At 40.7% G+C, this 22,632-nt stretch overlaps 1 long non-coding RNA gene across 1 annotated transcript; it reads left to right on the top strand.

Annotated features, from left to right (window-relative positions):
* Nucleotides 1-17,397: 17,397 nt before the first annotated feature.
* LOC125727583 (uncharacterized) lies at nucleotides 17,398-21,649 on the top strand. Its single transcript, XR_007388799.1, has 5 exons — nucleotides 17,398-17,739; nucleotides 19,639-19,989; nucleotides 20,535-20,654; nucleotides 21,142-21,188; nucleotides 21,345-21,649. It is a non-coding gene; the product is annotated as an uncharacterized LOC125727583 (long non-coding RNA).
* Nucleotides 21,650-22,632: the final 983 nt, after the last annotated feature.

The following is a 22,632-nucleotide window of genomic DNA, read 5'->3' as shown; positions in this document are numbered from 1 at the left end:
GACCCTGTTCCATCAAAATTATTCAGCGATGCTCCCAGCATTGATTGAACCGCTACTAGCAATAGTTAAACTAAAACATATAATCATATTACCCCAATTTTATCTTCACTGCACTGGCTGCCAGTTAGATTTCGTGTTGACTACAAAACACTGCTCTTAACCTATAAAGCTGTAAATGGTCTTGCACCGCAGTATGTGAGTGACCTCATTTGCGTTCCGAATCATACACTTAGATGACGAGATGGAGGTATTCTATCCGTACCCAGAATAAAGAACATTACCTTTGGGGGAAGAGCATTTGCTCATAAAGCACCACAGCTATGGAATAAACTTCCTATTAGTGTTCGGAACTCAGACACAATCTCTGCTTTTAAGTCAAGGCTTAAGATGTACCTCTTTCGCCAGTCTTTTGGATAGTTAAATCTTCTTTTCTAAGGTGAATGGGAAATCTGGAGGTTCATAGTTATTTGAGATTGAAGGGGAAAGGGGGGATTGGTGCTGTCGTCCTGCCACTCTCGCCGATCACTTAAGCTGTGGATGGGAGGTGGCTTGACGCCAAAACCTCTGTAAACCCTCATGCCTGTGCTTCCTTCCAGGTCACTCTTTTAGGCAGGCTGTCATAGTTGCTTTAGTCCTGCCGGTTAGGTGTAGGGCAATAACTCTTCTCCATCTTCTCTTTTTCGAGCTGATACCGAGCCGACTACACCGTGTGAACCCGCACCTGGACTCCTGGATATAACTACATGAAACCAACTGGGACTTTATAACTATATGAACTCTAATGAATGTCAATGTAAATGCAGTTTCATGCTCCTTGGTCGCCCAGAGGAGGATGGGGTCCCCTTCTGAGTCTAGGTTCCACTCAAGGTTTCTTCCTGCTAGAGGGAGTTTCCTTGCCACTGTCGCCTCAGGCTTGCTTGGTGGGGTTCTGGCCGGTTAAATGTAAAGTGCTTTGTGACAATGCATGTCGTTAAAAGCGCTATATAAATAAAATTGAATTGAATTGAAGTGCTTCCTCAGATTCATTTTTAAATGTTCTCCAGCTAATTTCCACTATGGCCACGAGTTCTAGTATTTTAAATTAATATTGAAATGGTCATTTGGCTGAACAGCATCCCGACCTGTTAGAATCTTATATACCTGGATCATGTCCCCCCATAGTCTCCTTTGCTTGAGGCTAAACAGATTCAGCTCAGCGAACCTCTCCTCATAAGACATTCCTCTAAGTGCAGGAATCATTCTAGTCATCCTACGTTGCACCTTTTCCAAGGCAGCAATGTCCTTCTGAAGGTATGGTGACCAAACCTGCACACAGTATTCTAGGTGGGATCTTACCAAGGAATTATATAATCGTAGCATCACTTCTCTTGACTTACATCTCTAGGTGTGTGGAGTTTAATCCAACATCCTTTTGCCTTTTTTTAATGCTTCCCCACACTGGCAAGAGTGGGACATGGAAGTATCAACATACACACCGAGATCTTTCTCGTAATCAGCTACCTTTATTTCAGTGGAACCCATAAAATATCTGTACTTTACTATATTTACTATATTTCTGCTCCCTGCATGGATTACCTTATATTTATCTATGTTAAATTTCATCTGCCACGTATGAGCCCAGTCGCTAATTAAATCCAGATCCTGTTGTAGCCTCTCTGGACATGAGACATGATCTAACATCAATCAGAAGATACCACACCAGCAGATAATGATTTCTGGAATAGTAAAGTTAAAGGTTGGCTAATAATACCCCTCATCTCTTTTAAAACTATAGATAAGATGCCATCAGGGCCTTGCGATTTATTTATTTTGAGCTTAGCTAGGCTTTGTACCACATCAGCCTCAGTTATACATATATTGGTCATAGACATCGTTGTATTTGTACTAAATGGTGGTAAGCTATTCTACTGTGAACAGCCATTGTAAAATAATCATTAAACTCATTTATATCAATTTCATTTTCAATTATAAGGCCCTTACTATCCTGCAAATGAGTGATTTTCAGCTTTTAGAGCTCTTTCGGAGTTAAAATATTGGAAGAAACTTTTAACGTCATCCTTATAACTGTTATTAACTAAACCTGTAGACGTAGATACTCCTGCTTTATTTTGAAATCATTAGTTAATTTCCATTTGTGGAAGAAAGCCCTTTTGCTCCTGACTTTATTCTTAATTTTCGTAGTAAACCACCTGTGACATCGCGTGCTGGACGAACAGGCAGGAAGCGAGGAATCAAGGATCCGGGAAACGGAGAGTCGGGAATGAGGGTTTATTGATGAAAACAGGTACCAACAGCGAGAGATTTCAATGACAGGACTGGGGAAACAGACTTGAATGTGGACTAAATACACAGGACTACTCAAACTGACAGAAAACAGCTGGTTACAATCGGGGCAGCACACATGGTTAATGAGGGGGCGTGGCACACACGAGGATCGTACAAGCAGGTCATGACACCAGCTTGGTTGCAGTTTCCTAGATTTAGTTTTTCTGGAAACGGGTATGAAGTTCTTTTGCACTTGCAACAATGTGCTTTTAAAAAATTCCCATGCCTCTTCCACAGTATTGCTATTTAACTCCATCCGATTTACAGTTTCTAGTTTCAGTCTCATACCATTGAATTACCCTTCCTAACATTGTATACTTTTGTTTTGGACTTGGTTGAAGACTCAGGCAGCAGGAGTTGCCCCAACGTTGGTATGTCCTTATCCATAAGGGGGAGTAAACGTTCTGGTTTCCCGACCTTATAGATGAAGGAGTTGGGGGATGTTGCCAGTGACCTGCCGGATTCCAGGCAGAACAGGCCTCGCTATGCCACAGCCCTTCAGAGACTGGGCCTTCCGTGCAGAACCTCTGCATCCAAATTAGACCAGTTGTTTAACAAAACCCTAAAATGGGGTTATTTTTCACATGGAACGGGACTTTGATTCAACAACCCATTACTTAGTTGCGGCAAGTACCCAATATCAAGTATAGCTGCAAAGAATCTGCCAGAGATTTTCAGAGAAGTTCCCCAGATGCATGGACTGGACTAAGGTGCGTCAGATTAAACAGGAGCCTGGTAAATTCTGTGAGCCCCACGCCAAGTGACTGATGGAAACATACTCCAGCTACAGTGAGATGGACCCTCCAGCGGACCGAGAGTGGGATTCCCTCTGGGAGCGACAACTCGTGCAGTTGCTGGTGGATGAGCTGCAAACAGACATCAAGAAGGACTTCCAACCTCACAATCATTTACCAAACCACTTCAGGTAACTTGTAAAGATGTAGGTATTGGAGTATTCACACATTCATTTGCAGTGTCCACCTCCTGTCCGGTAAATTTGGCAGGACAAAATTTGAATAACCTATAGGCCAGACTCATGAATGCGGCTGAACGAGTAAAGGTAGAACAGGTGGCCAATCCTGTTATACAGTCCTAGTAGATTGAGAACCACCTGATTGCAACTGTAGTTGGAATCAAGGGCTGAGCAGCATGGTGGCCTGGGGGACAATTATGAAAACACAGACCCACTGATATCCTTAAAACCCACAATCAAAAGAGGAGTCAGGATGGCCAGTGACATGTGCTGGCTAAATGGGGACAACAAAGAGAGAACAGAACAAGGCAGGGAGGGATTCTGACACAGGTGCCATGCTACTTTGTTTAAATATGCTGTAATGTTTTAGTGCAAGCCTTAGACAATGGAATCTCTGAATGACGCCGCAGTCTGGCTCTTTCTGAAGGTCCTATACTGTAACCGTCCTGAGAAGTTGTTTGCATGCACTTGCTGCCTTGACACTTGTTGATGTGCGTGTGCCCTGCTCGAGCAGTAAAGGGGAGATCACATGCAGAGCTGATTTTCTGTAGTTCCTTAGAATAAAAATAGAATATTCTCTTCAAATAGGAACACATGCTGCGTTTGATTATTTCACTCCAACTCGGACAAAAACGTCACGAAAAACATCACTTCCCATTAGAAACGCCTCTTTTATGACGTTAATGTCTGACAGAATCTTCTTGTCCGAGTTGCCCCTGTGACGTAATTTCAACATGGCGGCTTACACACTCAACATTAATTCTATTTTACAAATCCTTAAAAATGTTTATTTTGTTAAATTTATTATTATCCCATCCATCCATTTTCCAAACTGCTTATCCTACTGGGTCACGGGGGGTCCGGAGCCTATCCCGGAAGCAATGGGCACGAGGCTGGGAACAACCCAGGATGGGGGGCCAGCCCATCGCAGGGCACACTCACACACACCATGCACTCTCACATGCATTCCTACGGGCAATTTAGCAAGTCCAATTAGCCTCAGCATGTTTTTGGACTGTGGGGGGGAACCGGAGTACCCGGAGGAAACCCCACGACGACATGGGGAGAACATGCAAACTCCACACACATGTGACCCAGGCGGAGATTTGAACCTGGGTCCCAGAGGTGTGAGGCAACAGTGCTAACCAGTGCACGACCATACCGCCCATTTATTATTATTATTATTTATAATTATTAGTAATTATTAATGTAATTGCACGTGTTCGATTTAGAGAATACCATATTGTGACCGTAAACAGTATCCTAACATGCAATATCAGATTTTTACCAGACTTGTTAGTGTTTTTGGTTTGTTTGTAGTTTGTTTGCCTCTCGAAAAAAGAATATCGCTATGAATGTACTAAAATACTTTATAAAGCTTTTAATGTGGTTTGACTAGTTCCTGTTTCTTGTTTATTTGTCTGAAATAATAATCTTACTCCATAACTGCTAAAATATAAAGCAACAACACAGCAGCGTATTCATGGAGGCAGCCATGTTTGTTCCGAGTTGTGCTAGCTTGAACGGGAGATTGTTGGATGTGATGTCACCCAATTTGGAATTTCCAAGTTCCGAGAGAAAAACGAACGCACCACAAGACTCTGGCTGGAAATTTCTACAATAGAGCCATTTAGTTATTTCTAGAAAAATATTTAGAGCCAATGACCTGATGTCATTGTAACACAGGTCACTGTCCGTGGTGCTGAATTCTCTACTTGATGGGCTGGTGCTGAATGAATATGACAGCTGGCCAACATGTCTGTGTGCTTCCACTGACTGGCACCCAGACATATAATGACTTTTAACAATGAGGAGGGAAACGTCCAGACAGGAAATTAGTCAACAGTAATTAGTAATCACATATAGTTCGCATTTATCATGATGTAAAATTCAAAAACCTTTTTATATTATTAAGGGATAAATGTAATTGAGTTTTAATGTATCCTTTCCGCTCTTAAAATCGCAAATTATTTCTGACTATTAATCTGCACATTTTAATAATTTCATTAATATTACCTAATTGGTTTGTCTTTTTTATTAAATTTTAAAACTAGCTGTACAATTGTTGATGTTGTTGCTGTTCTGAATGTCATTGGCCTGTTGCCTTACGTCTGTCTAAACATGAGTGAGGGGATGGATGCACTATTCTATGGGGGCCTCTGTAGAGAATAAATGATCCTAATTTTATATTGAGAGAGATGGTTAATTCCTTTTTAATCCATACTGCGTTCAGAGCCCCTGTTCTGCCGTTGATCACTGCTGCATATCATCCCCAAACCAATGGCCTGGATGAGAAAACGAATGATGACATAAAATGGTAAGTCTGTTTTTCAGGTTGTTTTAGAACTGTGTGAGACAGGCTCTATTCTTTTAACATTACATCAGGAATTACTGATATTATTGACAATCAATCCCTTAATATACAGTATCTCACAAAAGTGAGTACACCCCACACATTTTTGTAAATATTTTATTATATCTTTTCAAGGGACAACGTTAAAGATATGAAACTCTGATAGAATGTAAAGTAATCAGTGTACAGCTTGTATAATGGTGTAAATTTGATGTCCCCTCAAAATAACTCAACACACAGCCATTAATGTCTGAACTGCTGGCAACAAAAGTGAGATTAAAAATGATTTGTGGCAAGATCGGATCATGTGTGTTGAAGAGTTTCTTATGACTGACAAGTAGTTATTTAAAAACATATCTTGAAACAGCAAATTACATTGTTCTTAATGCTTTTAGAAAATGACTCTTTATAATGATCTGTGAATAATAATAATTTGCTATGAATGTTTTTCCACTTCAGCTTTCCACAATTATTCTTCCCGATGAGAAAAGCTACGGCACGTTTTTTGATGAAAAAAATAAAGTAGTTGAGACAATAAGCAACAACAGCTGAAAACATCTCCTAGTCACAGGAAAAACAGAAGCAGGCATGTGGTAAACGAATACAAAAGAGGTACCAAAACACAGTTTATCATGTTGGAGATGAGGCGCTTCTGTTCAACATGAGGAAGCGGGGACGGAAAGGAGGAAGAACGGAACCGGATTTTACCGGACCTTATGTCATCCAGGCAATATGTGGCAAGCTGGTTACACTGTCTAATTCTGAAGGGGCAACTTTAAAGAACAAATACAATGTAAACCACATACAGAAGGAGCCAAACTGATGTCCCAAGTCAGGAATCACACAAGGTGCCAGAAGAGTATAAGACCAGTAAACCTCCCTCTAGCGCAGAGCTTCTGACAATCGAGAAGGATGCTGACAGTTGAAAAAAAACTCATGTCTGTGTGTTATGAAAGAATATCAATAAATGTTTCCGAAAGGGGATGACTCATTTGGTAATTATTTACGGCTTATGTTATGGCTGCCAATTTACAGTCTTTACTGAAGTCTGACTTCTTTTGAGTCACCTTTAATATAGATTGGACACTCTCTATGCAATGTGCAATACTTACATAGATGGTAAATGTTTACCTGCTTGCACAGATGGATGATTAGGTAATTAGTGTAAGTGTGTGTGTGCGTTCAATCGCATGTATGTCCAAGGTCCATAGTAAATAATATACACTGATCAAGAGATGCCCGAAAGTGGATAAAAGAGGACATTAGTGGGTGTATCACTTAGTGTAACGCGTGCAGGAAAATGAGCAGGACTGCAAGCCATATAATGACCCTTGTCTAGCTCTTAATACAGTATGCATACAGTGATGTATCTACAATGGACAGCTACTATGAGCAGATAGCACAGTACAGGTGCTTATAAGATCTGTATGCTATTTCCATCCATCCATCCATTGTCCAAACCGCTTATCCTACTGGGTCGTGGGGGGTCTGGAGCCTATCCCGGAAGCAATGGGCACGAGGCAGGGAACAACCCAGGATGGGGAGCCAGCCCATCACAGGGCACACTCACACACTATTCACTCATACATGCATACCTACGGGCAATTTAGTAACTCCAGTTAGCCTCAGCATATTCTCAGCATATTCTTGGACTGCGGGAGGAAACCCCACGACGACATGGGGAGAACATGCAAACTCCACACCCATGTGACCCAGGCAGAGACTCGAACCCGGGTCCCAGAGGTGTGAGGCAACAGTGCTAACCACTGCACCACCATGCCGCCCCCTGTATGCTATTTCATTCTATAAAAAGAAACTTACTGTACTGTACAATAAAGTATTTCACCACTGCTTCTTCCTCAGCTCCCACTGTTTGCTAGCACATGCATCTTTTGATTTCTTAGTGCAATCTGTGCTTTATTTTTTTTTTGTGAAATGTAAGTGCAGTATCTGTTTATTAAGTGCTGTGGTTTAATATGTACATTATTATTTCAGTACTGTGTATACTGTCCTTAATGTCTTGCCTCTCTCGTATAACTTGAGATACGCCCAAATTGACTTGCAACAAGTGGTCCTGGTTCCAAATGCGGAAGGCGATGGATACCTGTATTTTATATGCTGTAGTGTGCTGGGTGTCAGACATTGCAATGCACCTTGCTTTGATCTTGACCTGTTAGATCAGAGGGAGGTAATCTTATCCAGAAAGGGCCACTGTGTATGATGGTTTTCACTGCAACTCTCTTAACAGCGAACCTAACAGTTATCCCAATACCTTGATCTTGCTAGCATATTTAAATGTGTACCTATTCAGGAATAGAGTGGTGAAGGCATTCAGAGGAGGACTGATGATTATCAGAGGGAACAAAGGGGCTGGGTACTTGTCAGTATCCAGTAGAACCACCAGACTCCTACACTGAATGGTTCTGGATGTGGCACAGACGTTAATCCCTCTGTATTAGGGGATCCGTCTCCAGTTTGTACTCTTCTAGTTAATAGGTAGATTATCAGGCAGTTTTTCACCCTAGTCCAGTACTCATTGACAGCCTAATACACCGTGTTTCAGTTTGTCTTGATAGTCAATACATGTCACAGGATGTACATTACTCTGATGGGCAGGCCCTCTTACATATGATGGAAATTGCAATACCTACTTTTGGCCACGAGATGGCAGCAAGAAAATAGAAAAATTATTTTCCCACGGTCTACTAGCAGCTTTTAGATGTTAATTCTTCATAAAAATAATTTGACTTGATCCAATGTATTTTTAATACAAACAATTACCACACAAAGCTGCTAGTTTCCTCCGGTTTCCCCCCACAGTCCAAAAACATGCTGAGGCTAATTGGAGTAGCTAAATTGCCCGTAGGTGTGCATGTGTGAGTGAATGGTGTGTGAGTGTGAGCTGTGATGGGCTGGCCCCCCATCCTGGGTTCTTCCCTGCCTCGTGCCCATTGATTCCGGGATAGACTCCGGACCCCCTGTGACCCAGTAGGATAAGCGGTTTGGACAATGGATGGATGGAAATAGCATACAGATTAAGCACCTGTACTGTGCTATCTGCTTATAGTAGCTGTCCATTGTAGATACATCACTGTATGCATACTGTATTAAGAGCTAGATAAGGACAGTGGGTCATTATATGGCTTGCAGTCCTGCTCATTTTCCTGCACCCGTTACACTAAGTGATACACCCACTAATGTCCTCTTTCATCCACTTTCAGGCATCTCTTGATCAGTGTATATTACTTACTATGGACCTTGGACATACATGCGATTGGACACACACACACACACACACACACTTACACTAATTACCTAATCAACCATCTGTGCAAGCAAGTAAACATGTACCATCTATATAAGTATTGTACATAGCATAGAGAGTGTCCAATCTATATTAAAGGTGACTCGAAAGAAGTCAGACTTTAGTAAAGACTGTAAATTTCTCAGCCATAACATAAGCCGTAAATAATTACCAAATGAGTCATCCCCTTTCGGAAACATTTATTGATATTCTTTCATAACACACAGACATGAGTTTTTTTTCAACTGTCAGCATCCGATCCAAACGGGATTCCCATTTCCTTTCTGTGGGATCCAACAGAACACGGGCTGACCATCAGTCAACATGTCTTCAACCGTGCAGGACAGGACCCAGTCCAGGCCAAACCTCACGGTGCTGGTGTTAATAAAAAAAATGTAAGGAACATGCAGCTGCAGCTCACACACAAACACAGTCCACAGCATCCAGAAAAAGGTCAGGCCTTTTTCTTCTTTAGCTGACTCCGCCCAGACCTCGCCCCCTTTCTGGGCGCCTCGCACTATGCCTTTGAACTGGCCCTGCAGCTTGGCCCGTTTCCTGTTTCCCAATGCAAGTCATAAGATTCACCCGTAAATGATATTTTGAATCGGAACGATATTTATTACTATTGTTTAGATTAAATATATAACGGTTTAATGATTGAATATAACTTGATATTGTTGTTTGTGTTGTTTAGTTTGAGGTTCTAGTTTCTGTCTTTATCCGCTTTCGTTTCAGTAGGCAGCTGGTTCATCCCAGGCTCAGGGTCTCTCTGCTCTTCATCAAACCCACACCCCCAGTTTGGGAGCACCCTCTCCCTCTCCTCCCCCCACGGCTGTGACTGTTACTCCTCCTTGAGGAGTAACTGCTCCGCCCCCTATCCCAGCCCCTATACCCACAGGAGTGCATCACCCAGTGAGCCGCCGCCCTGCCTGTCCCCTCACACAAGCACACACTGAAATCATGGTCCTAAGCTCTCTGTGTGGGTCACCACGATAGTACAGCACACCGACGATTACCCTCTGACTGAATCAGAATCAGCTTTATTTGGCCAAGTATGTTCACACATATTGGGAATAGTTAGACATTTAATCAAAATAATTAAGACAAGACATAAACATACAGTTCTGTTGATATGCGACGCATATAACCTCTGCATTCACAGCACTGCTTCAGTTATCGAAGAGCAAATTTCCAAAACTCACTCAGTCCGATAACCTAAAGTAATAAGTCATAATCCTCTTCATACGTTGCAGTAATGGGAATGAAATCTCACTCAGTGTTTATGTAATGGAGCAATGGAATTTCGTGAAATTTCCAAAAGTCCACAGAAATATTTAGAAAAACATTCCTGCAGACTGAGTTTTTGATATTTGCTTTTCAATTAACACAATTTTCTTCAGTCTGAGGTTTAACAGAATTCAGCCATATGCTGTTCAAAAAAAACTACACAGAACAAAAACAGAATGGACTTTACATCTGTCTGAAAGGAAAGTTGACACAGGCTGCAGCAGTGAACAAATCAATCAATGTATTAAAGTTAGGCATTAAGTAACTGGAGGCAGTATATACATAACATGATAACATGCCTTTTCTGTATTGACCATATTAAGGACGCTGTAACACTGCCCACCACATACCTGCTTCATTTATTGTTTTATACTTGCAGCTGCTTATTCAGACAGCTCGTCTACCTGTCTGTCCATGTTGCCCTCCCATGACAACTGGTCCAGCCTACAGGTGCCGTCCCATTCCGGCATGTTACCCATGAGTCATAGCGGCACCTCCGGGAGCAGCTCCAGGTGAGCCCGTGCCTCCCCTCCCCCACCTGTCCCCATGCTGAGTCTCGGGCCCCCGTCTTCCCTCTTGTTCTCGCCTATACCCACATCCTGGCCTGTGTCTGCATCGTCTCACCTCGTTAACAGGACTTTCGCCTTCTTCTGTCCTGATCCATTCAGGCCCATCATTCTGGGACATGCTTTGATTTATTTCGCCATAGTTACTCTTTGTTTTCCTTTGTACTTTGCACTCTACAAGTAAAATGAATAAAAAATAGGCATTATTTTGATATTGTTTTAGTACAGTGACACTAGTATATTTGTTGTTGTTTCCAGGCAACACTGCATGCTGATTTAACGTCTTTCCTTAATCTCCACCCCATTGCTCACACACAGCCAGTATCCCAGTTTGTGGTCAATGAGCTCCTCCTCACTCACCCCAGTCTCCTAGTCCAGTGGAATGTCCAACAGCTTGGGCTCTCAGTTCCTGCGTGTCATGCCCGGCTCGTCCGCTCCTCCTGTGTGCCACGCCCCCTGATTACCCACGTGTTTTCTCCCGATTTGTACCCAGCTGTATCTAGTTAATTTGCTCAGTCCTGTGTATTTCAGTCCGTGTCTTACCTGAGTCCAGTGTCTGTCATTGATGTTTGTATGCGTGAGATGTTTCCCCGTCCGCGCTTCCTAATTAAACTCCCGTTTTTGCCTGTCCGCTTGCTCCTTGCACGCCTTGCCCGCACGATCGCCTGCCTGCTTGTACCCGATCGTGACACTGCGCAGCTCTACAACTCATTACCCAGGGCTCTCGCACCCGGCCACAGTGCCCCTCTCAGGCTCCCCGCTGTATGACAGCACTGCCCCATCGGAAGTTCATGAAGCCTCACAGTACGACGCCTCTCCCCACGCGCGCTTAGCCACCACCGGGACTCCCATCACTCCTCCTTCCCTGTAGGGCGGCGCACTTCCATTATTATTACAGTTTCTACTGTCACTCTGTTGCTTTTCCTGGTGCTGGACTTTTGACAGATAAATACATTATTTGTTGCATTCAGTGACAAAAGATTGGTCTGTTTAACACCCTCAGTCTCCACCCTATGAGCCCCTTGTTGGCGGCAGAATCAGGAAGATGTCGGAGAAAGCAGAGGTAAAGTGAATAGTCACCTCGACAATAATGTGGAAACCGCTAATGGTGATCATGCCTGTGTGGGTGAAATGGATCACCACAGTATAAGCGGATGATGATTATAGACGATTTTTCCCTTTTTCTTTATGTCTGTTTACCATCTAATAGGCATTTTTTTTCTTTGGGATGCGTCTAGGTCAGATACGACCAAAATATTTTTCTCATTTCAGAAGTGAAAAAAAATATTGCTCTCAGATTCTGTTCAGTTGTAGTTTTTTAAAATAATGTACCTTGATTTGTGTTTGTTTAAAATGCCATTACCTGTTGCTTACTGGGCCGCTGAAAATGTCTGGCCCAGCTAAATTTCTTGGTTTAAAAATCTGGCCCAACTACTTTCCAGACCTGGACTAGCCCTACTGAATCATACACTAATGTTATTCTGTTATGTGGGCTGTTGTGATAGGGAGATTTGCTGGATGCTGCACGACGGGTGGTGTCCCTGCTGCAGAATGCCCTGTCTGAAGCAGCACCTAGAGACAGTGAGGGTTGTTGTTATCACCTTAATATTGTATATACGCAATCTGTTATTTCTTAACTAATATAATTGTAAGGTATTCTTCTAATATATTGTGCACAGCCAACAAAAAAGAGAAAAATGCAAAACCAAAGGAAGGCTTTCTTTTCTCTTAAAAGTCTTTTTTCTAAACCAACTGAGAGTCAGTTAGAGGGGTGTTCATTATCAGTATTGTTGCTGGCATTTCTGAAAATGTGCCAATTTTAGTCAAGTGGCTACTTTTCAAATGCAGTCCCTGGCCAAGATGAAGAAAGTTCATGAAGACTACATGATAATATTAAGCACTGACATAACAAACAACATTTTTTACATGCAAAATATACAGGAAATATACACTGCAACAGGCTAGGATAGACAAATAACCAAATACACTTGCAAGCCTGACCACTTTAGACCCCAGATTAGAAAATTGGTGAATGAGCATATATTTTTTCCAAGTTTTGTTTTGCTTTCAAGTTCTCACAAATAAAAAAAAAAAAAAGATTTTCCCACTATAGCCAGATCCAGTTTCTGTGGGGGGCGGGGGGGGGGTGACAATTTGTAGTAATAACTATTTCCTGCTGAAAACCACTGGTAAACTATCCACATGTCTCTGAATATCTGTGAGTCCCGAGACCTCCATGACAGATAGATATAAGTTGCTAGTGTTGATCGGCAGGAAATCTTCTCCAAAGCCCCACCACCACCTCACACCAATCCACCCAGGGTTTACTCCAAATAAATTTGCTGGTAATACAAACCGGATCAACTTGTGGTTTGTGTCCACGTGTACTAGAGACAAAGGCCCTGGTACATTCTGCGTACAACACAGCCAAGACTTGACAACCTTTATATGATGCGCATGGAATCAACCCTATGCATGGAGGCTGCAACTCTTCTCCACCGAACCCTGTAGCCCATTGACTGCAGCCTGCATTGACTATCCTGTAGCCTGCATTTGGTAGATCATTCTTGACAGAAGAAACCAAATTGTCAAGTTCCCTAACACAGAGCTCATACTCTTTTATTCTTCTTAAGATTGTTCTTCTTGAAACACCCATCAGTGTGGCTATGCAAGGCACAGGAAGTTGAGTATGGAGCATTTCTTTCAAACATTGTTCTTCAATCAAAATCTTGGGTCGTCTATTGGTGGCAGCGACTTCCTGTGTGACACATGGGGCTGGACGTTCCAGATGTGCCCTCACAAGGTCAAAGAGCTCTTGCAAAGCCAGGGTGATAGCAGGAGGTACTTCAATGTGATTAGACAGGGCCTGCAGAAGATACAGCTCCTGATGACAAAGGAACTCCAGGTAATCCAAATTTAGTGGAGTCGCGCTGAATCCTATTTCTATTTTATGCAGAAGACTTTCGAGAAGGTGGTATCTGAGCTGTTCACAGAACAAATTATAGTTAATGAGGTGTCAAGATCTTGTCTCTGATCCACACACTAGGCCTACCATTCAAAAGTTTTAATTATGAAAATGAAATGTTTTTGTTTTGTGAGGTGCTTGTTCATGTATGATGATGTAGTGGCTGCTCTGTTTGACCGTGGTAAACCTTTTCACAAACAATATAAGTGAAGAAGTATGACATTAGATCTAAGGACCAGAGTATAATAAAGTTAAATAAAATCCATCAAAAACACTTACTCAGTGGAGATTCCAATGTAGTAGGCAGACAACTTTATGGCTTTAATAATGAGTGTATTTAGCAGCTACAAGGACAAAAGATATTATAAACCTCTCCATTTTAATGCTAATTTAATAAACATTAACAGATAGCACTTAAGGTGGTTTCGCCTATAGTCTGCTAACACTAACCCGAGAACTAATATCTGAGGAGCGTTCTTCCCAGGATTTGAATTTATTAAATTGGTTTTGTGATGTTGTATTAAGAAATTTTATTCACAATGCAATTTACCGTACATTGGCCCATTCTTTTATATACGGTAAGACGAAGCGGGAAATTCGAGCGAGCGAGTGCTGTGCAGACGCGAGCGCGTAGAGGGGATGGGTTTTCAGCACTCGAGCACACGCACGCGCGTGGTTCGACTTTTGGCCCTAATTTAACGGCGAGCGAGTGAGTGAGTGCTGTGCAATCGCGAGCGCGTAGAGAGCATGGATTTTCTGTTTTTATGCGCACGACTTTTGGCACTAATTTAACGCCATAGAAATGTGTGTTTAAAAGGGGAGGAGATCGGGTTGCAGCGCTGGTGTGAGCGGTTTCTCCAGGCAGTTCGCTCGAGGCTAACGTGGCTTTGGGAACGTGGTGCACCCGTCACCCATGCCAGGGAAGAAATCAAAACCGAAATGCTAGGAATATGGACTTCATCTTACGTCAAGCGTTTTCCCCTCCATTGACGCCCATAAAGAAAAGGCTTAAAGTCCATATTCCTAGCATTTCGGTTTTGATTTCTTGTCAGGTAAGTCTTTATGGCCAGATACATTCGCGAGAAATTTGGTGATTTGTGGTGACTGTTTTAATACATTAAGTTGCGTTACGCATTTTCACATTAAGCGTTTTAGAATGTCCCGTGGCAGGTATCCCCTTCTATTGCCCTAGGGAGGGTTGTAACCCTCGTCTGTATATTAATAAAGAATAATCCTTCTATTCCTGTCTCATGTATCTGGACCTCCCCAGCAATTTAACGAAATTTGGTGGCAGCGGTTACAAGTGAACCCGTTTAAGTTTAGCGCTCATACTTCCGTCCATATGTTTAAGACCCACCTTGGCTGACTTAGCTGACATGTCCTGATTTCATAATCTTCAAATTTGTAATCTTTTCTCCTTCATCTAACTCCATGTTTTTAACTTCTTGTCATTTTCTTGCCGTTTGACTCATAGAAAATTATCAGACTTAAATGACACGTCAGCCTGTGCAGACAGCGATTTCAATGTTTTAATAAATTGGCCAGCAGGTGGGGGCAGTGCTCAATTTCATTAATGCCATTCAGAAAACTTTCAGGCTTTATGTCTTAATGAACAGCCTAGAAAAGGACAAAGCATTATATTACTGATGCATACAGCAGATCCCCAACTCAGGCTGTGTTGCATATTCTTAACAGTGCTACAGTATGTTCACACAGCCAGTACAAACAAACTTGCAAGATCTAGACCAGGGGTCACCAACCTTTTTAAAACGGAGAGCTACTTCACGGGTACTGAGCCATACGAAGTTTGATATCAGTTTTAAACGCCCTCCTAAACATGTCTAAACTTCATGCATGATAAACATGTTTTAAATGCTTTTTTATATTCAATTTCAAATCTATATAAATGCAAATGTGATAGATTAGAAACAGGACAAAATAAAATTTTAGATGATGTTCGCTGGTGAGTTGTGCTATTTTATAGAACAGGTCCACGGGCAACTCATGTGGTCATTGGGGGCATCCTTGGGGCACCATGTTGGTGACCCCTTATCTAGACCTACCACATCAGGTAGGAAGGTGCCTATTTCTACCAACTATTCAGACCATCAGACCCAAACCATACATTCAGTCATGCACAGGCACTCCACCAGAGGGCTCTACATTCTGTCCTACATCTGCTCACCTGTTAGACCCACACTCAGTCTCCATCCTGATTTCTACCTACTACTCGGACTATCTCACCAAAACCAGTCCTGTGGCCTGTTCTATGAAGCGGGGTTACTGGCTTATTGGGGAAACTTGTCGGATTTCTTGATCGGGACCTTCAACTGCTCTGCCATAGAGAGCATCCTAACATGCTGCCTTACGGTCTGGTATGCGGGCTGCTGGTGGCCTCCTACCGCTCTGCCATAGAGAGCATCCTAACATACGGCCTTACGGTGTGGTATTCGGGCTGCTGGTGGCCTCTATGACTTTTTTTGTAGACAGTCCATCTGTGTGGTGCTGTTTGCACGAATTGTTTTGGGAAATGCACTTACAGTTTTGCAGATGTTAAGGGTGATTCCAGAAATGCATCAAAGCAACTGAGGAACTGCAATGTCACTGTACAGTTACTTATAATGGGCGCCAATGTAATGTGTAGAGTGGCAAATAAACTGATTCACCATTTACTCTCATGTACATCACTTAAAATGCTTGTTTTAAATGCAAATGTGTGAATGTAAATCTAAGCAGTAAAGCTACAATTTACATTCTGTTTGCATGGTGGAAAGAACATTTAATCTGCCTTTTAAGTGTGATTAGAAGATCTAATGCCTGTGTGCTTGTAATAAGATGGTCGCTGGTTCAAACCCAGCCACAGCACATCTCTGCGTCCTTGAGCGAGGCCCTTAACCCCCAGCTCACTGGGCATCACTATGGGTGGCTGCCCTTCGCAGACAACTTACTCTGTTTACTCTAAAAAAAAGAGAGCAAGTTGAGAGAGAAGTTAAGACAATTTCTCCACAGGGACCAATAAAGTATCAATTATTATTACTGTATGAGAGACTGTCTAATATCAGATAGATAACAGACTCATACTGTGCTGAGCTTGTCTGAGAGAGATGATTAGCAAATGCTCTCCCACAGTATCTCAGCACTCTGTACAAAGAACTTTATATGCTCAGTATCTGCTCCTGTTTATCTAATTGTTCTCATTTTAACTGGATGTTAAGGAGTAAATTAATAAACGTCATGTAAGTGCACATTAAAATGCTTTTTCACTGTTACTTAAGTTCCCATGTGAACAGCCAATCAGATCAGCCTGATGTGTGTCTCTCTGTTTCCTCTCTGTTTCCTGCCCTTTCATCCCGACCACGACCATGATCTCTCACTTAGCAGCAGAGCAGTTTATTCTAAACAGTGGAAGCACAAAAATTTTCAGACTCTTTGGTCTTCTCATTTTCATTAGTAAGGCCCTATAATATAAATTATTTTGGGATTTTAATATTTTCATTTATCTGTATGATGTGATCAGTGGAATTTGGCCATTTAATCTGCATCATAGTTAATAGTTATTTAGATTACTATTATATGTCTTATTTGATTATGATTTTTTTTGTTTTTCTGTTTTTGCAGACACTGCACTGACTACAGATGTTGTTCAGCCCAGTCACCTGATGAGGGTTCAGCTTGGAGACAGTGTGACCCTGACATGCTTCTGTCAAGGAGAAACAACTTTTGTTACTTTGTTTAAGCAAGCTGTTGGTCGGAAGCCCCAGCCCATGGCGAAAGCACTTCTCTACGTACCTGGTGAATTTTACAAGGAATATAAAAGCATAAAACGTTACTCCTTACTGAATGCAGAGGGGAGTTTTAACCTCACTATTTCTAACGTGGAGCCGTCAAATTCTGCAGTGTATTATTGTGCTGCTGTGTTTCTTCATGAGGTCACCTTCGGGAATGGAACCTTTGTCATAATCACAGGTAAATGAGATTCCAACTATTTTCATATTTGCTTTATTATAATGTCAGTAAGATTATTCCCTGCAAAATAATTTTGACAGTTTAGTTGTTTGTCAATATAAAATTAGCAAAGATACCTTATTGTCTGCTTTGTTCCATAAATGTTTTTCTAAACATCAAACAAAAATCATTCATTATTATTATTATTATTATTATTATTATACAATTTGTTGCATTTTGCTTGCTGTCAGCCAAAAGCCTAACCTTCTCTTTATACAGATGTTAATGTTACACATTGCAGCCTCTTTAAAACAAATAACATAAAAAAATGTTTGAGTTGTTATATACAGTATAGGACTGTGCAAAAATCTTAAGCAACAAAAGAAAATTATTTTTGACGTTATTTATCTGAGCAGTCAGTGTGTATTCACTCTGAAAAAAAAAATGCATGATTTAACATATGAACTAGGGATGTGCACCATTCAGAACTGATTTGAGAATGAAATTCTCAAATACGTATCCTAAAATTCAGGATTTTGAATACATATATGAACTTGAATTTCAGTTCATTTTGTTAATCTGAATTACATTTGAATTGTGGTTGAAAACAGGTTGTGGCATTGAAATTTATATTTGAATTTAAAGAAGAAGAACGAAAAAGGGTTTGGATTCAAATTCAAGTTCATATACGTACTGTAGGTGTAGCTTTTAACTAAAATATGAACTTTAATTTAAATATGAATTATACATAAACACATTAACATTGTTATACATCATTGTTATAAAAATGTCGTTTTGTAAAGAATGAAATAATGCAACATTTGAAGTGTCACCTAAAATAATAATTATACTGTCATTTTGTGCACCATGGTGGATCTGCTCATAGGAAGAGCTGAGTGTCTCTCCTTAAAAGTCAGTGTTGGCTGCAGTGACGGCAGTTTCTAACCTAAGAAACGTCCCAAACACTTTTCCTGCATCAAAAGTCAAACTAGTCCCTATTCCTGCCATGAAAGGTTCACATAATGTCACCGATACCTGAACCAACCATGTTTATCAGAGGATGCCAACCCTTTGGCTGCAGCTTTCTCTGCACACGCTGAGAGAGTCTTCAGTGTAGCAGGAAAAGATTTCAGGCCAGAAGATTGCAAATTAAATCATGAAACCTTTGAAGATATTATGCTGAATAAATGTAATAATAATGAAAAATTAGCAATGTGTATTGGAATAAAGCATAATTGTATTTGCCATGACGTTTTGCTTTTCGCTGTAGTGCTATGGTTGAACGGAAAAACTTACTTTTGTGTGCATAAGAAAATAAATAGGAGGAACTACGAAACCAAGTAATTCCTTTTACTATGTATACTTTTTCTTTAATGTTAAAAGATAGACAAACTAGTAATGGGCAAACAGCTCTTCGGCTCTTGAATTAAATTATGCAGGTACTACAGCAAAATGCTCAAAAATACCAAAACACATCAAGAGCTAAATATGCAAAAACAATAAATACCTTCCTGTGGAAAAGGGGCAACATAAACCAAATGTAAAGTCACGAAAATCATGAAAATATAAAGTACACTTTACACACTTCATTTCTTTGAATTGAAATTAATTATATTCATCTACCTTCATACATTAATACAAGACATTATATGATTATAATGTTTGTTATTATCATATAATTTTTATTTAGGTATTATGTAGGTGCAGTTAATGTATAGTGTTACCTGATATATACTAATAAGCAGTAATACAATAAAAAGAGAGAAGAATGTCAGCTGTTCTCCAAGAAGTTACTGATTTCTTGGATGGCTAGAAGAACATCGATTCAGTTCCCAAAAATCTGTAAGAACAATTTTTGAGGATCTGTATTTTCCATTGTTATTCTCAAAGGGCTGTCATCATGACTATTTTGCTTTTCAGGTAAAGACTCCAACAGCAGGACTGTGGTACAGCAGCCTGTGTCTGACACATTGCAGCCAGGAGACTCTGTGAGCCTGCAGTGTACGATAGAGACTGGGAGCTGTGCAGGAGAACACAGTGTTTACTGGTTCAGACATGGATCAGGAGAATCCCTTCCTGGAGTCATTTACAGCCATGGAAACAGCAGTGATGAGTGTGAGAAGAGCCCTGAGGCTGGATCTCCTACACGGAGCTGCGTCTACAGCCTCCCCAAGGGGAACCTCAGCCTCTCCGATGCTGGGACTTACTACTGCGCTGTGGCCATGTGTGGGGAGATGCTGTTTGGGAACGGCACATAGCTGGATATAGATGGTAACACCCAGTGTGGGGAGATGCTGTTTGGGAACGGCACACAGCTGGATATAGATGGTAGCACCCAGTGTGGAGAGTATATCTGCTTCAAAGTTTTATTTAGCTTATTCTGCTATTAAGACATTTATTTCTTTTTTTAATGTAATGAATTTTCTAATTTAAGTGCTTAAATTAAATTACACAGATGTTAATTTAATAATTATCCATCCATCCATCCATTTTCCAAACCGCTTATCCTATTGGGTCGCGGGGGGTCCGGAGCCTAATTTAATAATTATTTCAAATATTAATATCCATCCATCCATCCATTTTCCAAACCGCTTATCCTATTGGGTCGCGGGGGGTCCGGAGCCTAATTTAATAATTATTTCAAATATTAATATAAATTGTTAAAATGCAAAATACTAGAAGTTCATGTTAAAAATGGACTATTTACAAAACAACTGCTGTAATGTGTTATCGATTTGATCTTTAACTAATGTAATGTAAGCAAATGGGAAATGTGTCTCTATATCATTATGCTGAAATCTATCTCTTTGTTACAGGCTTTCAGAAGCTGCTGGATCCTCTTCACTCTGGCTTGCTGATAGTTTTATCTTGCAGCATTATTCTGAACGTTGCTCTCATTTGTATAAGATGTAAACTGACCTGTACACACTGTGCAGGTACGCTGCCCGGCTTTATGCACTCAGAAGGACAAAATGTAGATTTTAACAAATTATAGAAATATAAAATTGTTTTATGATAGATAACATTTTCATATTAAAACCACTCTTGCAGGTAATACAGTTTTAAAATCCATTATTAAATCTCACCTTATTTATATAAACCTTTTTGTACTGTAAGATTTACATTTTTGTATTATATCTTTCATATTTTGCAAAATCTATTGAAATATACATGTTGCAATAAGTTGCATATCAATAACTTTTATTACCAAGATCTCCTTTATAGCAATTTTATTATATATGATATATGAGAACAAATGACACGTATCCAAACATGCACACTTAAATTGACAGAAGTCATTTTTACTTTCATTTTTGAGACAAAAAGGATGTTGATTGCTTGAAAATTCGGAATGTTATCTGACCACGGTATGATACCGTGCGAAATTAAATAATATATTGATGTGTTATATATTTTAAACAGATGAAAAGAACAGTGATATATCAAAAGTGGAATGGTCACGCAAGCAAGTATGTAATAAATATTTCAAATTACAAATCGTCAGTAAAACAAATGAACCTCAGACTGATTTCCATCCTGGGATCAGCATTTTAAGTGCTATTTGTGAAAATAGGTAATAGCAAACCGATTTGATCCATCCAATTCTGCCATCTTTGTCTCCACAGTGCCATGACGAGGACACACTGAATTACGCTGCCCTGAACCTTAAGAAGCCAAAACCCAGGAGACAGAAGAAAGACGGGAATAATGACACTCTGTATTCTGACCTCCGCTACAGAGATTATGAATAAAGATGCTTCTCATTCATGTCAGTCACACAGAGTGTTCAGGGTGTAGCTTTAATAATGTTCAGAGGAGGGCAGGGGAGCCAGTGCTTCTGAGACTGAATCACGGGATTTTACGGAGCACCGGTGCTGAGTTTGGTGTCAGTGTGTTTGGGGCGCATTTTTACTGGAAGTGCAAATGTTCAAGCCAGACTGGGGGCTGAGGGAGGGGGAGAGGGGAGCCACAGAGATTATTTCTTCATGGCATGGGGGGGAATAAGCGGCTTTAATGTTGTGGAAAGGCTGAGTTGCTGCAATCAGTTCTTTGATGTCACACATGCTTACTTGTCTCCCTTGTGTACCATGCTGAATGGTTTGGGGCAAACGCACAGGGACTGATCGATTATATTAAACAGATGAAAGAAACTGAATGAAAATTTCAAGTGTTCTTAAATTACGTTTTTCATTTAATTGTGTGTTCTGGATGTATTTTTGAGTATATACATGTACCTGTATATGTACCTGTATATATACCTGTGTCGTTAATAACGATGTGGATAATTAAGAAAGAGGAGTTTTGTTTCTTGCTCCCTGTCTTGTTACTTGGCTCACAAACATACACACACATAGACACACACACAAACATACACAGACACACAAACACACACACACATAGACACACACACACACAAACACACATGCACACATGCACACACACACACTGCTACGGCTCTGTAAGAACACTACCATGCTCTTTTGTGTGAGTGGGGTGGGGGGTGTTAAATAAGATGAAAATGACAATGGCTGTACTTTTGTTATGTCAGTTGTGTTTCTATAGTCATTGTATCATATTCCACAAGCTTTTTATTCTACAAGATGTACAAGCCAGTCAGTGTATTCAGTGGGGTGTTCAGGAGTCATTAGGTTCTGAAAAATGTCTTGCATTTAAAACATAATGTACTTTTGAATACTTAAGTATTTTTAGATGCAAATACTCCAGTACTTTAACTGAAGTAAAAAATTAACTGAAAAACTTTGAGTATTATTTGACGAGGAGTATCTATACTTAACTCAAGTAGTGAAGTTGTGTACTTTGTCCACCTCTGTCCAAAAGTGACATACAGCTGTAAGCTGTTTGGGTTTGTTTGTCTGCTGAGTGCTTCTCTGCAGTGCTGCAGATGTTTCCACT

Source organism: Brienomyrus brachyistius, unplaced genomic scaffold (assembly GCF_023856365.1).
Source record: "Brienomyrus brachyistius isolate T26 unplaced genomic scaffold, BBRACH_0.4 scaffold103, whole genome shotgun sequence".
NCBI classification, from domain to species: Eukaryota; Metazoa; Chordata; class Actinopteri; order Osteoglossiformes; family Mormyridae; genus Brienomyrus; species Brienomyrus brachyistius.
Note: the sequence above shows the minus strand (reverse complement) of the source record. Positions and strands in the feature narration are given on the sequence as shown.